This window comes from Gorilla gorilla, chromosome 3, assembly GCF_029281585.2.
Source record: "Gorilla gorilla gorilla isolate KB3781 chromosome 3, NHGRI_mGorGor1-v2.1_pri, whole genome shotgun sequence".
NCBI lineage: Eukaryota > Metazoa > Chordata > Mammalia > Primates > Hominidae > Gorilla > Gorilla gorilla.
Window position 1 is genome coordinate 68,194,369 of NC_073227.2, and position 15,201 is coordinate 68,209,569.

General features: G+C 35.6%; 1 long non-coding RNA gene across 1 annotated transcript in view; it reads left to right on the forward strand.

Moving 5' to 3' along the window:
• Positions 1 to 274: 274 nt before the first annotated feature.
• Positions 275 to 15,201, forward strand: part of LOC134758248 (uncharacterized) — a 54,705-nt gene continuing 39,778 nt past the window's right edge. Inside the window, exon 1 of the long non-coding RNA XR_010133229.1 lies at positions 275 to 753. This is a non-coding gene — a long non-coding RNA (uncharacterized lncRNA). The remainder of the gene's footprint in view (positions 754 to 15,201) is intronic.

Below are 15,201 nucleotides of genomic sequence, written 5' to 3' on the forward strand. Positions count from 1 at the left end.
ATAGTACTGAGAGGTGAAGCCAGCTGGGCTTCTGGGTCGCATGGGGACTTGGAGAACTCTTCTGTCTAGCTGAAGGGTTATAAACACACCAATCAGCACTCTGTGTCTAGCTAAAGGTTTGTGAACGCACCAATCAGCACTCTGTAAAAGTGCACCAATCAGCGCTCTGTGTCTAGCTAAAGGTTTGTAAACGCATCAATCAGCACTCTGTAAAAATGGACCAATCAGCACTCTATAAAATGGACCAATCAGCGCTCTGTAAGATGGACCAATCAGCAGGATGTGGGCGGGGCCAAATAAGAGACTAAAAGCTGGCCACGCAGCAACCCGCTGGGGTCCTTTCCTGTGGTGTGGAAACGTTTTTTCGCTCTTCACAGTAAGTCTTGCTGCTGCTCACTCTTTGGGGCCACAGTACCTTTATGAGCTATAACACCGCGAAGGTCTGCAGCTTCATTCCTGAGGCCAGCGAGACCGTCAACCCACTGGGAGGAATGAACAACTTTGGATGCACCACCTTTAAGAACTGTAACACTCGCTGCAAAGGTCTGTGGCCTCACTTCTGAAGTCAGCAAGACCACGAACCCACCAGAAGGAAGAAATTCCAGACACATCTGAACATCTGAAGGAACAAACTTCGGACAGACCATCTTTAAGAACTGTAACACTCACTGAGAGGGTCCGCAGCTCCATTTTGAAGTCAGCGAGACCAAGAATCCACCGGAAGGAACCAATTCTGGACACAGTACCTGATAGGTAGTTTTCCATCTTTACTCTCCTCCCACCCTCCACCCTCAAGTAGACATTGGTGTCTGTTGTTCCCTTCTTTGTATCCATATGTACTCATTGTTTATTTCCCACTTACGAGTGAGAACATGGGGTATTTGATTTTCTGTTCCTGTACATCCTGGCTTAGGATAATGGCCTTCAGCTCCATTTATGTTACTGCAAAGAACACAGTCTCATTTTTCTTGCATAGCTGCATAGTATTCCACAGTGTATATGTACCACGTTTTCTTTATCCAGTCTACCATTGATGGGCATTTAGGTTGATACCATCTCTTTGCTATTGTGAATAGTGCTGCAAGGAATATATGTATGCATGTGTCTTTATGGTAGAACCATTTATATTCCTTTGGGTATATACTGAATAACGGGATTGCTAGGTGAAATGGTAACTCTATCTTGGGTTATTTGAGAAATCACCAAACTGCTTTCCACAATTGTTGAACTAATATACATTCCCACTAGCAGGGTATAAACATTCCCTTTTAGCTGTGGCCTCACCGTAACATTATTATTAGTATTTTGCTTTTTAATAATGGCCATTCCAACTGATGTGAGATGATAGCTCATTGTGTTTTTCATTTTCATTTCTCTAATGATTAAAGATAAGCCTTTTTTAGATGCTTTTTGGCCATGTGTATATCTTCTTTTGAAAAGTTTTCATGTCATTTACCCACTTTTTAATGGGATTGTTTGCCTTTTTCTTGTACATTAAATTCTTTATAGATTCTGGATATTAGACCTTTATCAAATGCACAGTTTGTGAAACTTTTCTCCCATTCTGTAGGTTGTCTGTTTACTATGTTAATAGTTTCTTTTGCTCTGCAGAAGCTCTGTAGTTTAATTAAGTTCCATTTGTCAAATTTCGTTGCAATTATTTTTGGCATCCTTGTCATGAAATCTTTGTCAGGTCCTATGTCCTGAATAATATTTTCTAGGTTATCTTCCAGGGTTTTTATAGTTTGAGGTTTTACATTTAAGTCTTTAATCCATCTTGAGTTGCTTTTTGTGTATTGTGTAAGAAAGGGGTCCAGTTTCAGTCTTCTGAATATGGCTGACCGATTATCCCAACATTATTTATCGAATAGTGAGTCCTTTCCTCATTGCTTGTTTTTATTTATTTTGTCAAAGGTCAGGTGGTTGTAGATACGTAGCATTATTTCTGGGCTCTCTATTACGTTCCATTGGTCTATGTTTCTATTTTTGTATCAGTACCATACTGTTTTGGTTACTGCAGTCCTGTAGTATATGTATGGTATTTTTATTAGGCATGTGGAAAACCCACACATAACAAAACAAACAAAAGAAACAAGAATGTGTTCTAAATAACACACTCATTTTTGTTGTAGTCAGTAAAAATACTCAGCTATTATCAGAAATTCACATTTTAATTTTTATTGTAAAGGTGCAAATAAATATAATATTTGAAAACATATTTGAATAATAAGTGAATAACACCGAGAGTTGAATTAATTATATGTGTGTTCATAATCCAACAAAGGGTTGTTTTGCAACTGAAGGGAATCTTCATTTAAAAAGATTCTTCCAATAGTAAGTTCTGGTTAAAACAGATATATACCTTTACCCCCAGATGCAGTTCTTTGCTTTGCATTAGCCTAAACTGTTTGAGGATGCATAGGCATTTATACTGAAACGATCCAGACTAAATACCTGTTTTAAGTTCTTTGCCTGGAAATGGTTTCATTATCAGTATATTGCTTCTTCAGTGTTTAAATGCTGCACTATTTCAGCAAAGGAGGGCAAAATTAGCCGTGGATATTGAATAGTTCAAACTGTTTTATATAATAAGTGTCTACTTTCAACATTTCCTGAGAGGTTATTTCACTTCTTGCTACCTCATGAAGAGATAAAACTGTGTATAAAGTCAGAAATGTGTCTGCCCTCCAAATTTCAGAGCAAAATAACTCACAAAGGATAAATCATCCACAATAATGAAAACAATGTTCTCTGAGGGACTCTTCTTACATAATACAGAGAAAAGATAGTAAACATTTTAATTTTTCATCTGAATCTATTGCTTTAGGCCATTAGCAAAGACCATTACATCCCTAAACAAAAAATCAAACTAATGTTCCATTGTCACCTTTCAAGTGAGCAGGAACCATTTATCATGTTCAGAAACAGAAAGTGATGTTTCTTTAATCAAATAGGCATGAATAAATTCATAATCTATAATATGAATTACAAAGTGTGCTCTTTCAAGAGAAAACTGGCTTTTAGAGTTAAGCAACTGGTTTAATTCCTTTTTTTTAATTTTTGCTTTTCCTTCTCTATTGAGTATATTAGTAGCATTTATATGAATGTGAACCATACATAGATACTTTATAATAATAATAATAGAAAAAGAAAAAATGTATTTTTTAAACCGAGCCAGAATTGTCCTAAATGCTTTATATACATAAATGTATTCAAAATAGATTTAATTTTAATGAAATGCCACTTCAACTGTCATCTGGTATATATACCTCTGAAAAATTCCTTCTAATAATTGACCTATAATCTAAGGAAAATAGAAAGGCTGTATATGTCAAGGAAAAGTGACCCTGGATGTCATATTTACTTTTGCTTGTCCATACATTCAACAAATGAGAGGCCACTACATTCAACTCCCTGCAGATGTAAGACTTAGAATCGGCCTTTGAGATGCTTATGAGCTAATACAGAAATTTGTGTTCCAATAAGCTTCCTGTGTTTTCAAAAATTTCAAATCCTAGAACAACTTATGTAACCTTCCAAATTATCAAAATTTTCATAAAAATGAGGATAATTATAGGTTCCTATTGTAAAGTTTATAAAAATATTATGCAGCAAGTCTTCACTTAAAGAATGCTCAATAACCGGCAGCTAAAACTCAACAAATCATGTAAATCTTCTCTTTCCTAGAATCTTAGATAACTTGTAGGACAAACTTGTCAGAATTCTGGTGTTCTGGCATTGGACAGGAGAATACCTAGAGACCAATACAAGTGAGTAACTGACAGGCATAGCATCTGGAAAGTAATGATGAACGCCTTTATTTTATTATTATTTTTTAATTCTAAAGATAAAACAAGGTCACATGTAATGAGCTTTACATGAGAAAATAGCTCTCCCTTTTGACCCTTTCCTAGCATTGTGAATGATAGGAAATTGTCTTAGATATATCTCATGTTTTCATTTTAAGAGGATTAAATGAACCTTTCTGCAAAACAGCTGTGTGTTCCATACAGGACAGTAAAAAAAAAAAAAAAAAAAAAAAAAAAAAAGATGGATCTTGAAATTTTACCTGTTAGGCTTACATGGCATTTGAAGCTGCTGTTTCATTTCCTCTACCGCCCTATTTCCATCAATTTCCAAATTCTGGGAGGACAGATGCAAAGCCAAATTCTCTGTTCTTTATCAAACTTTTCTGTAAGAATTGTCCTCATTATCTCCAGTGATTTTGTATTGCATGTTTATTGCCTGAAGTCTGCAGATAAATGAAGGTTTTTATTCAGCAGAATATTGGGGATAATCTAATCTGTTTCTTCTCTTGAGTTTGCATAATATGTTGTTTTCTGGCATATCTTTTGTCCATAAACTTTGAAAGTTTTAAGTAACTTTAAGTCGTTAAAGCAAAAAGGCACATTGTAACAGTGGTCCAAGATTCAAAATTAAGAAAATATTAAGGAACAATAGGTAGGAATTTAAGAGAAAACAGTAACCTCAAATCTGAATTTAAAAAAACCTTGAAACAACAGGAAAAGAAGACAGACTCTGGAAAGTTGATAATCATCATTCATCAAGTGGCAGGGGAACCAGAACAAAATCAAAGATGATGTATAGACTTCAGATAATTGCATGGGTGAATTTTAAATTTAAGACAATAAGATTTGAGGGATTGAATTTTGCAAAAGTTTGGGCATTTAGTCAACAGATTATTTATGAAAGTTTATTAGAAAAAATTGGACCATTTCTTACTGAGGCAGGAAAACATGAAAGACTGAAATATATATAATCCTAACAATATTTGAGCAAAATTTATCTGCCACATAAGGCAGACATTTTAAATAGACCTTGGTCAAGAGGCATCAGAACTAAAAGCATAATTTTTGACCAGTGAAGTGTAATAGAAACATATTTTCTTAAATGATACTATACAATGATATATTGTCTCCCGTATCCAAGACTTCTATAAATATCTTTCGTGAATGTTTACCTTTGAGAGAGAAGTATGTGTAGGTAGCAGAGGAAAATTTTTTGTTTTTGTTTTTGTTTCTTCAGAGTTTCTCTTATAATGTATTGCACAGTTGTGTCAAATTTTAAATCAGTTTCACAATATAAGAAATTAGTCCTCCAAAGAGTTGATTCTCCACAATTCACCCAGTAGGTCCAATTTAACAGAATTAAAGCAGAAAACTCCCACCCCCAAATTCGTTAAAAATTCTTGGTTGCATTATCAAAAATCCAACTCAAATTGATTTAGACAAGTTAGCAGAGTAATTGTAGAGTGCATGTAGCCAAGATAAAGGCATATGGTAGCCAGGCATGGTGGCTCACGCTTGTAATCCCAGCACTTTGGGAGGTTGAGACAGGAGGATCACTTGAGGCAGGAGGATCACTTGAGGCCAGGAGTTCAAGACCAGTCTGGGAAACGTTGTGAAACCCCGTCTCTACAAAAAAATACAAAAATTAGCCAGGCGTGCTGGCATGCTTCTGTAGTCCCAGCTACTTGAGGGGCTGAAGCAGAAGGATGGCTTGAGCCCAGGTGGTCAAAGCTGCAGTGAGCCGAGACTACACCACTGCACTCCAACCTGGGTGACAGAGTGAGACCCTGTCTCAAAAAAAAAAAAAAAAAAAAAAAAAGGCAAATGGTCTCAGCGACACCAGGAACAAGGGGCAGGACTGCTTACCAAACTCTCTTTCTCTCCCCTGCCAACATTCCATTCTATCTCTTGTCTCCCTCTTTACTTCTGTCCTCACTCTGCGCTCCAGATATGCATGCTGCTGTCTTGGTTTTCTTTGTCTAAGCTAGTTTCCAAAGCAGAAAACAACTGCTGCACCACACCCATCTCACCATTAGATGTGGGATAGGACACTTCTCTATTCTCTAGTTTGAAAGCCCCATGTCATGCTCTGAACATCTGAGCTGATTTGTGTACTCATTTTCATTGAAATGAAAAGTTGTTGAATCCCAGGGTCCTATGAGAACATGGAGGCCCCCTAAAGCCAAAGCCACATGGTTGGAATGAAATAGCTCTTCCAGAAGAGATGGAAATGAATGTCAAGGAGATCCTCAATCCTTTATTTATATGGCTCTATCCCCTATTTTATTTCAAAGGAGAATAGGGCCCCCCCCCCGGAAACTATTAACAATTGGCCATGCTAGATATACATTTAGCCTTGCTGCTTATAGTGGGCTTATAGTGGTTCCACAGCTTGTTTTCTGATTGTCCAGCTCCTCCCTGCTTAGTTTTACCAGCATAGCACTTTGTGAAGCCATAGCTGTGGGGAAAGCTCCCAGCAGAATTTGGTAGTGAGCATTAGTTTTTTAACCTGCTCAACTTACCTAGAATACCTGGGCAAAGGTGCTTAAGCGATGCATAATGTTCATGGACAGTTTACAATTCACCGTGCTTTTCTTCGGGTCAGGAGTCAAAGGGAGAAATTAGCAACATACGCTATATATTTATTTATTTATTTTTTTGACAGATCTCTGTTACAAAAAAGCAAATCTGAGTTGTTTAGAATGGCACTTTAGCAACCCAAAGTGGAAAAAAATTACTTTTCTTTCAATTTTTTAAACACAGTGAACAATATTTCCATTTATATCTAATGCAGAATTTCTCTATGTATTGTCTTGGTCCACCAGCTATACAGGTGTTGCTAGTTTTGTTAAATCCATTAAATTGAACCTTTAGGGGTTGGCCTCAGTATATCTGTACTTGTAAAAAAAAAAATACCTCAAGTGATTCAAGTATAAAAACCATTGAAAGTATAAATGTTCTGTATATTTCAGCTCATCACTGCTTTTCACATACCCAGTACAATGTCAAATTTTATCAGTATTTTTTTTTCACCGCTGCTTTATCCATTCAGCACACACTTTTTTTCTTGAGACAGTCTCCCTATATTGCCCAAGCTGGTCTTGAATTCCTGGGTTCAAGTAATCTCCTGCTTCAGCCTCTCCAGCACCTAGGAGTACAGGTGCATACCAACATACCCAGCAGCACACGCTTGTTGAGTGGCTAATATCTATTGCACAGTGTGCATCTCCCTTGTCCTTCCCTTCTACTGCATCAGTTGTAACTAAATAATAATCCAACATGACGGGATCATTTCATTTCTTCATTCATTTGCTCACTTCATTTATCTGCTCATTCTGCCATTTAAAAAATATGAAGCACTTGTTTCATGCCACATGCCTTGTAGTTACTGTGAATAAAAATAAACCAAACATATAGCCCCTGTCTGGGCTCACAATACAAGGGCAATGACTGACATTGTGTGGAAATGCATTACACAAAGAGGGATATTTGGCAAAACGGGATCTTCAGACCATCCTTTGCCCTCCTTGGATGCGCCAAAGAAGACATCACCTACTCCGATGCTTTAAATAATGACATGTATGTCTGGAAAAGGCTCAATTTAGTCCGCAGTATTCAAGGCACCAATAGTGCTAGAATCTTTAGCATGTATGCTTGTGAAGAAGGCTTTGCCTTTGGTAAGCTAGTTGGGTGTCTATGACTATAGGATACTGATTTCAAACCAATATCCAAATTTGATCTCAGGGAGAGAGAACAAGGATATAAAGATAATACATGTATTAAGCTTACCAGTAACTTTGGGTGTAAAATGTAATATAAAGTTGTAATATCTATTACAATGAATATGTAATATCTGTTGTATTATATATGTATATACAATATGTATATCTAACTGTGTGAAATATAATGTGAAGTTCTGTATTCATATGTGTTACTCTGTACCCCACCTTATTCTGCAAAGGATTTAAGACAGTTTACATAGATACATTGAATAAAAGGTCAAAAATATGTTAAAAATAAATGGATACCCCTTTTCCTATATATATATATATATATATGAAAATACGTATAAAAATATAAACATATATTTGTATATGTATAAATACAAAATATATATATGTGTATATATATATGTGTGTGTGTGTGTATATATACTCTGCTGCAGAGGGTTGAGTGTTGTAATACAAAAGTTGCTGTTGAGGTAAAAGAAAGAGCGATTAATGGGAAAACATTGCACCATCTTCATGCAATCATCTACCTACTCCAAACATCGTAATTATCTTGATTAATTTTACTAAACTTATATTTTGAGATCATTATTTCAGTAGATCCATAAAATGTTCCTGAACACTCATTTTGTACAAGGGAGTATTCTGAATACTGCTGGAAAAACACAAAATGATAAAGATTTGTTTTTAAGCTTAAATTGCTAGTGACATAGTATACCAGCAAATGGAAAGATATTTAGACATCCTGCAATGCATTCCTATTATCCAGTGGATTGAGTCTAAAATATTCACATGTCACCTTAAAGCTTTTTACTGGGGCACAACCTTTACAGATAACATTAATTCTTTTATTCTGATTTCTGGAGCCCTCCCTCAAACCTACCCAAGCATTCTTGTTAAAGGCAATGTTCATAAAGTCACCTGCTTTCTCTCTTTGAGCTTTCTCTTACAGTTGTTAGTCCCTGAACATACACTAATTTTCTAAACAGATATAAGTGCCAAATTTTCATTTGCCCCAGAAATATAAAAAACAAGGGAAATCAGACTGTTATGTATCTACATATGTTCCCTTGTTTTATTTACCTATTCTGAGCTGTTCTTTAAGAAGACATGTCTTTATGCTTTTTCTGCTTTCAGGGATGCTCTTCACCTGAATCCTTATTTGACTATCCTTTCCTCCTTTTCAGGTCTCAGCCTCAGTGCCTCAGCCTTAACCATCCTAATCATCCAAACCCAAATCTGTTTTACTGTTATATTTTCTCTAGCAAGTTGTACTTTCCCTTTAAAGCACATAGAACAAGTTATGTTATTGGTTGTTATGCATGTTTGTTTAATATGCTTCCTCTTTAAAATATAATTCCATAAGGACTAGATTGGCACTTTTTTAGTTGCCACTGTGCCTGCAGCACTAAAGACCCCTAGCTGGCTTACTGTAGTATACAAAAACTAATGTGGAGTGGATAAATTCTAAAAATATATTTAGAAATTTTGTTATAGAAAACTGTCAGTATGTGAGAGACTCAATGCCAAGCTTCGTTATATAAGATCTTAACTATGATTGCACTTATTATCTCTCTCGCTCCTTTTGCAGTTAAGAATTTATAGAATAGCAAATATTAACTCAAATTTTATGCTGCTATTTCGTAAGTTTATGTGTTGTACTTTCAATTAAATTATGTAATACTTAAGGTTAAGGGACTTTGCCTTGCTCATATTCTTCATTGCCCAGTGTATTTAGGATGACATTGAGCACATTATACATTCTTATTACTGCTTAGTGAATCAAATTGAGCTGAATTGAATTGAAATGAATCAAAGAAGAAACTTTCATAACATTTTGCCTTCTGGGTTTGGCAGATAGAACAGTGAAGTGCTAGTTAGAATTACTGTACTTAGCTCTCAACCAGCAAGTAATTTTGAGTCATTTGAAAGCTTTCCAATTCTCCATCTAGAGAATATGGATGATGCCTGTTATCTTCAAGAGGATGCCATGAAGATTATATACCATCTCTACATCAAAAAAAGCTTAATAAATATGAAGTATTCTCATTCAATACCTGGACACGTTAAGCACAGAGCTGCAAGTGATATAATTAAGGCCTAATTAAGATATATGAAAATTTGTTAGGGTGGATAAAAATGCATAGAAAAAAAGTCGTAAGATAAAACTTTTGTGATTTGGCTGCACCTGTCTTATTAGCTTAGTAATTCTGAGAAGCCTCTGAGTTCTTACCTATTTTTGGATCTTGGAGATGGGTATAAAGCTTGCATTAATACCATACTCCCACATTTTACTATAATCTTCATCATACACAAGGGGGCCCATATAAGTGTACACATGACTCAAGGAAGGCCAATCAGAAGCATGGCAGGAAAACCAATAAAGGCATTAGATGGAAGAAGTATTCCTTCAATATTGCAAATCCCATGAACATTGACAGCTTAGATCAACTACTGGATCTCATCATTGCATATAGACAAAGGCTAAGATTAAAGTCACCACAGTGGAAAACAGAGCTGAAAGATAGAGAGAGAAATAAGCAGATATTTAATGGCATGGTTGGAGGAGTGAAAACATCTGTTATTGCAGCAATTGTCCACCATTGGACTTCCACATGGTTATACATAAACACATCATCTATGTCTTAAATAAATTTGAGTTGGGTTTCTATAACTTGCACCTGAATAACCCATTCTTATAAGCTCTATCTACTGTAGAACATGAATCTTCTGTCCCATCTTCATGCTCCTCCATTCCATAGCAACAAACCCAATAGTATTCGCCATAATTTGGAAGCTTTACGGGTATAATTTTTCCAAGAACTCTGAAATAATTTGGTATAAGTATCAGTGAATAATATGAAACGTGAAATTTAGGATTTCTTGTTGATTGCATTTAGTCTAAGCTTGTGCATAAAAGTACTTCATATTTGCTTATATTATTATCATAACATTTCCTTTGCATTGCACCTGACTAAATATTATCTTGTCCTCAAATGAAGAAACAAAAATAGAGATATATTGATAAGACATTAAGGAGTGACTTTAGGACTTTGCTCAGTCCTTAAATTTCCAAACACATGGCTATTTGGTCTGAATTATACCTCCAGTAGCAAAAACACATCAGCTTTAAGGAATTCATTCCGTTTGGGTGCATTTTTGTTTAAGAGAAAGGCTTCTCTATATTGATCTAAAATCACCTTGTATTGACTTTACATTGGCCAATGATCTTTCTCCTTTTATTCTATAATCTTGAATACACAAGGGGCCATTTCTCTTTTGTTCATCATTGCATTCATATTACGCAGAAAGTGTGTGGATTATTATATATGCCCAGTAAATATTTCTGAATAAATAAAATTATAAATTAATGCATGAATAAATAAATTGATAGGTAATCTCTGGGACCATGTAGAATAATTCCAATACTGAAAAATGACTGTTATACTAACCCTTCAGTTTTTCAAGCTGAACAGTTCCTTTCTTCAAGCTGTTAGTCAAATTCCTCACTCATTGTTCTTCTATGAATACTTTCTAATCTGTTAATGCTTCTTTAAAGCATATTCTTCTATAACTCTGTGATTGCATCTTAAGGCTCAGCTGATTTTTGCTTTTACTTTACTATTTGTTTAATATTTGTTTGGTTACTGACCATATTATTGACTCAACACGAGTATGGAGTAGGATAGAAATCCTAGAATGTTCTCAAACTGTACTTGTGTAGGTCTTTATATATCAATATTCTCATTGCTAGATTGGATCCATTTATCCAGTCATCCAAAATAATTTCTGATAACTTTGTCATTGAACAGATTTATCGTTTAGTTTGATGACTTTGGTAAACTTTTGCCTATTGTGACATTTACACAATTATATTGAATGGTGGAAACATTGTAAATATTTTCTAATAAATGAAATCCGGGAATCTAATGAAACCCATGCTATATCTGATGCAACTGAAAGTTAGAATGAGCATGAAGTTAAAGCTATTGGGAATCTTAGGTTTGGTACTAACCAGTAGAGAAAACTTTCTTTGTCATATCACTTTCTGCTCTCAGTATTGCAATATGCTAGTGAGAAGTACAAATATACTGGCCAGAACAAATATCAGGAGAAGATTTGAACTTCTAATCTTTGTGTTTTATTATACTCAGCGCTACTTTGTTTTTATCTGATGTGTTGCCAATTTAGTGTTTGTCTGACTGGAGTAAATTTTCTTTGACACACATTGAATATAAGCTGTTAGACACAATGAACCTGAAAAGAAAAGAGAGGATTCTCCTGCTTTGGCTTCCTCTTTCATCTCACAGATAGAGTTTAGGAATGAGCAACAGGATACATACAAGAGAAGTGTATGCAAAATGGAAAGAAGTGGGTCTTTGCTATGGTTTGAATGTATCCACCGAAGCACATGTGTTGGAAACTTAATCCCCAATGCAACAGTGTTGACAGATGGCACTTATAAGTGGTGATTAGGTCATGAGGGATTAATGCTGTCATAACAGGGGTGGGTTATTTATCACCAGAGTGAGTTCCTGACAAAGGAATGAATTCAGTCCCCATTCTGAGACAGTCAGGTGGGAAGGGCTGCCTGCCAGAGTCTCCAACAGACCTGTGCACTGGAAGAAGTGCACACTGGGGTGGAGCCAGAGAAGTGTGTGCCATTTGCAGTGGGTAGGAGTCTGGTTCCTTCTCTTCCGGAATGGAACCTGGAATTCAAGTTGTGAGACGGGAAGCACACTAAAGGAACTCTGGCCTTGCAGAAAGTCCGGGTTCCCCCATTTTTCCTTTTCACCCAATAAAACCCTTTTTAACTCACTCTTCAAATCATCTGCGAGCCTAAATTTTCATGGCCATGGAACAAGGACCCTGTCTTTAGCTGAACTAAGGAAAAGTCCTGCAACAATGTTCTCACTCTCTCACTCTCTCGGGCTGTCTTGCCTTTCTGCCTTCTGCCATGAGATTGTGCGTCAGGAAGGCCATTGCCAGATGCCAACAACTTAATATTGAACATCCCAGTCTCCAGAACTGTAGAAACAAGTTTATTTTCCTTATAAATTACCCACTCTGTGGTATTCTGTTACAGCAACAGGAAACAGTCTAAGACGGCCTTGAAAATATCCAAGGGAACTCCAGGCCATGAAATGACTAATTAGTGTCTTCATTAGTGCTTCACAACACAAGAAATATGAGCATAGAGGGAAGAAACTTCTTCATTTCTCTAGAGAAATGATAACAAAGTACTCCTTGATCTGATTCTTCTCTTTATGGACTAATAGGAGACATAAATAAGCTCCCACCTTCTGCTAAGCTGCAAAGGCTGCACCAATTGCTGATTATTTAAATGAACAGGGAGGAGAGATGCCTACTGGAAGTGCACTTAGAAAGAAAGAGGCCAAAATACCTCTACCATGGTAATAATAGGTTCTGTTCCCCTTTACTCACTTATATGTGTACATTCAATATAGAAACAAAGGAGCCCTGAGCTCTAAATTCTTGTACCTTTACTTTCCACAGGCTTGACTGAATAAGCACTTAGAAGAACCAGTTACCTAGGTACAGCATTCAATTAAGTCAAAGAAAGGGAGATTGTGCCTATCTCCTGCAAAATATCTGTTTTCTTAGAATCCACATCTTCCTGAGAGTGTAAAGTTAGTATTAGGTCATGTTTACCAAAATATTCTTATTGCCAGGCTTTCCTGAAAGGTGACAGAATTTAGATTTTCATCTCAAGATTTCTCAGTAGAATAGTGAAAGCTAACATTGTAATGTTGGCAATGTGCCAGGCCGTATTCTGAGCACTTTGTATATATTGATTCATGCACAGATGAGGAAACTGAGAGTAAATAATTTCCTCAAGTTCTTGCAGCTGATACATATTCGAATTGGGATCAGAATCCCTGCACCCTGACTACTGTATCTGTGTCTTAATCATCCTGCTAAAATGCTTATTTAGTGATCAGCACACTTAGTTATATGCCAACCATAGACCACCATCTAAACCATACGCAGGTAATGTCACTGTAAAGAAATATATGGCTTCTTTTTACTCATTCACCACGTAAACTCTTTAACAAATAGTAACAATGACATAAAACTTATGTCAAGTTTCAAATATCTAATAAAACCTTTTCATATTCTATGATTTACACATTAGAAAGAGCTAGTGAAATGTATTGCATCCACGCCTTTTCTACAATTTTTAGTATGGTAAGATACATATAACATAAAATTTTTCCATTTCAATCATTTTTCAGTATACAACTTAGTGGCATTAGGCACATTTGAATTCTTGTGCAACATTCACTACCATCTATCTCTGTCCACCTCTTTTATCTTGCAAAACTGAAACTCTGTATCCACTAAACAACCCTCTCTTCTTTCCTCTCACAACCCCTGGTAATCACTCATTCTACTTTCTGTCTCTATCAGTTTGTCTCTAGGTGCCTTATGTATCTGGAATCACATAGTATTTGTCTTTTTGAGACTGGTTTATTTCATTTAGCATAATGTCCTTAAGGTTCAACCTTGTTGTAGCATATGTCAGAATTTCCTTCCTTTTTAAGGATGAAGAATATTCCCTTATATGTATATACCTCATTTTGCATATCCATTCATCCATCAATACTCAGTTGTTTCTATCTTGTAGCTATTGTGAATGATGCTGCTAAGAACATGGGTGTCATCTGCCACTCATTAAGCACAAAAGATACTCCTCAAAAATTATTACACAAAATATCAAAAAATAATTTTAATTAAATTTTTAAATCAGTGATTAAATTATGAAACTATTATGCCAGCTTATCATAAAAAATATTTGCTTTAATTTATGTACGCATGTACTGAAGGAGTTCAGAACACATTATCCAAAAATATGTCATCCCGGCACATAAATTGTTTTGAGTTAAAGACATTTAAAAAAAAAAAAAGCAGATACAAAAAGGGTTCTCTGGATTTCCTAAAAGCTAGGGAAGAAATCTTCCGTGTGGAAGATGTGCTCACTGACTCTGAAGGAAGGAATGCATTCTGATCACCAGAGACGGAGAGCTAAAGCTGGGAGAAATCTGCTTAAACAAATCTTATTAACTAACCCTTATTTTTTTTGTCACTTCTTGATGATTAACTACTGTAGTCTAAACCCCCTTGCCTTGTCACATTTTCACAATTTACTGCTCTTTGTCCACACAGTATATAAATGTTTTGTCCAGATTAGTATATAAATGTTCAGCTCTAACTGTGTTTGGGGATTTTTTATTTCTTTATGAAGGCTCCTGTGCCACATAAAACATGTATTAAATAAATTTGTATGATTTCCTCTTGTTAATCTGTCATATGACAGTTTAATCCTTAGCCCTAGCCAAAAAAAAAAAAAAAAACAAAACACTAAGAAGATAGAAAATTTTACCTCCCCCATAATACCATTGGGAATATTAATGATAAGTTTAAAGTCTATTTATTTCACAACCACTAAAGAATGCTAATTTTGTGCAGAGTACTTTGAATAAACCGATGACTTCAGTGATTTAATGGTGATTAAAAGATGACCCTTTCCCAGATAGGGCCCAAGAGCTAAACTAAAGTTTAGTTTTGAAGTTAAATCAATAAGATAAATAATGTGTAAACCCACATAATAAGATACATATGAAGTATTTGTCTAATAATTC